The sequence below is a fragment of the Oreochromis aureus genome, linkage group 9 (genome assembly GCF_013358895.1).
Source record: "Oreochromis aureus strain Israel breed Guangdong linkage group 9, ZZ_aureus, whole genome shotgun sequence".
In the NCBI taxonomy this organism is placed as follows: Eukaryota; Metazoa; Chordata; class Actinopteri; order Cichliformes; family Cichlidae; genus Oreochromis; species Oreochromis aureus.
Window position 1 is genome coordinate 922,373 of NC_052950.1, and position 3,181 is coordinate 925,553.

Sequence of the window (3,181 nt, forward strand, 5' to 3'; positions counted from 1 at the left end):
ACTTATTCTTGACAATGGGCACATCAATCTGTTCAGGGGGGGTCTGACATCATGCCTGTAAAGTCTGGTACTGATCAGACTGAATTTCATTGAGTTATACTCATTTGTTTCTTCATGGCGAGACCTCAATGTTCGCCATGCTGCTGGGGTCACACCCTTCAGCGAAAACTCACAGTTCTCTCTGTAACCCAAGACCAACTCCTTAAGGCTTTCCTGGAGAAATTTGAGGCTGCAGATGTCAACCATAACAATACTGTACACCAAAGTGTAAAACATGACATTTCCTGTTCCCACTAGGTGGTGTCAAATATGGCAGTTGAAATATGTTCAGGGTTGGAGCCTTATCATATGTCTGCTCTTTGGTCCACGTCGGACCATGTATGACAGAATGAGAGGCAATAATTTTTTCATGGCGAGTCATCCAAATTCGCCATGGCGCCACGGCCTCACCGTATCCCGAAAACTCAAAGGCTCCGCAATTTAACATGGCCCAGGTGTGTAGTTGACACTGGCCAAATATGAAGCTTATATAATCAAACCCCAAGGAGGAGTTCGCAAAAGTTCGAGGCATGGAAATGGCAAAATTAGAGCCAAAATGTCACCTTCACTTCCAAATGGCGGACTTCCTGTTGGGTTTGCGTCAATGGGCCCACAGACTTTTTTGTTCGTCTTGGCATGATACACATGTGTGCCAGATTTCAGACATGTAGCTCAAACGATGTGTTCGTAAGGCTGCATTTAACAAGGCATAGGTGGCGCTCTAGAGCCATTTCCCATTGCTCATATGTAAAACCATTAAAATACAAAATTTTTCACCAGACCTGACATGTGTGCAAAATTTCATGAGTTTTTGAGCATGTTAAAGCCCTCAAAAAGGCAATTCATTTCGGTAAAAAATAATAATAATAATGATAATTAAAGCTGCAAGCAGCGATATGAGGGCCCTCGCACCCCCGGCGCGTCGAGCCAAGCCCAACACCTAAAACCAGCGCTTCCGATCTGATGTCACATTGATGGAATTCATGCATTTAACCACCAGCTAAAATTTCATCTCATTCAACCATTATTATAGTCGTCCCACTAGGTGGCGCTCTAACCATTGCTGACAAATGGCATAACAAACATTTCCGAGCTCGAGTCTCATCACGCCTGCGAACTTTGGGAGAGATTGGACATTGTGTTTTTTGAGCGACAGCAGGTTACTGCTTTTTGGCGAGTGAGTGAAACTCCACGTGCCGCCATGACCACCCCGCTTCCCTGAACGTAAAAGCTTCGCAATTTAACATCACAAAGGTCTTTAGATTCCACACACAGGAGATCGCGTAAATCTAATGAAATCCCTTGGAGGAGTTCGTCAAAGTATGAGGCCTGAAAAGAGGGGAAAATGTCGCCAAATTTACACATTAATTTTAAAATGGCTGACTTCCTGTTGGATTTGGGATATTGCTCCAAGAGACTTTTTGTACATCTTGATATCTCCAATAAGCTTGCCAGGTTTCAAACTCATACATAAAACACAGAGCAGGGGCTGTTGTTTTGAAATTTTGTAGGGGGCGCTGTGGAGCCATTTTGCGCTGTTCAAGGAAAATGAACATATAAAAGAAATCCCTCATCACATTAGAGGTGTGCGCCAAATTTCAAGACTTTTAAACTTTTCAAGTCCCTCAAAAGCCACTTCATCTTTCATGGTGAACTGCGCTGCCACCAGGGTGCGCCGTTCAGTTTAAAGTCACAATTTTCTCACTGAAGCATCAAGAGGGACTGATGGTGATATTCACCGCTTTTGAGGTGGCCACGATGAACCTGTGAAAATCAGTACAACAAAATGAAAGACATGACATTTCCTGGTGCCACTAGGTGGCGCTCTACGTATTCCTGACAATGGGCATATCAATCTGTTCAGGGCGGGTCTGACATCATCCCTGTAAAATCTGGTACTGATCAGATTGGATTTCATTGAGTTACACTAATTTGTTTCTTCATGGCGAGACCTCAATGTTAGCCATGCTGCTGGGGTCACACCCTTCAGCGAAAACTCACAGTTTTCTCTGTAACCCAAGACCAACTCCTTAAGGCTTTCCTGGAGAAATTTGAGGCTGCAGATGTCACCCATTACAATACTGTACCCCAAAGTGTAAAACATGACATTTCCTGTTCCCACTAGGTGGCGCTGTCCCTGGTGTCAAATATGGCAGTTGAAATATGTTCAGGGTTGGAGCCTTATCATATGTGTCCACTTTGGTCAAGGTCGGACAATGTATGACAGAACGAGAGGCAATAAGATTTTCATGGCGAGTCATCGAAATTCGCCGTGGCGCCACGGCCTCACAGTAACCCGAAAACTCAAAAGCTCCGCAATTTAACATGGCCCAGGTGTGTAGTTGACACTGACAAAAAATGAAGCTTATACGACCAAATCCCAAGGAGGAGTTCGAAAAAGTTCGAGGCATGGAAATGGCAAAATTAGAGCCAAAATGTCAACTTCACTTCCAAATGGCGGACTTCCTGTTGGGTTTAGGACATGGCCATAATAGACTTTTATGTGCGTCTCCGAACGCTAGATGTGTGTTCCGAGTTTTATACATGTAGGTCATACCCATCTCGGGGGCTCGCGTTTCTCATTTTTCTAGGTGGCGCTACTGAGCCAATTTTCCCTGGACATGTCTACGGACATTAAAATACGTAAATTTTCACCAGACCTGACGCGTCTGCAAAATTTCATGAGTTTTCGAGCATGTTTAGGCCCTCAAAAGGCCGATTCATTTGCCGAAATAATAATAATAATAATAATAATAATAATAATAATAATAATAATAATAATAAGAAACAGAGCAGATACAATAGGGCCTTCGCACTTTTGTGCTCGGGCCCTAATAATAGTAATAAACGGAGCAGATACAATAGGGCCTTCGCACTCTCGGTGCTCGGGCCCTAATAATAAACAGAGCAGATACAATAGGGCCTTCGCACTCTCAGTGCTCGGGCCCTAATAATAATAAACAGAGCAGATACAATAGGGCCTTCGCACTCTCAGTGCTCGGGCCCTAATAATAAGAAACGGAGCAGATACAATAGGGCCTTCGCACTCTCGGTGCTCGGGCCCTAATAAGTCATTAGAGCGCCTAATGTATGTTGCTAACTAAAAACGGTCCATTGGAGTGAACGGAGCGAGTCAGCACTG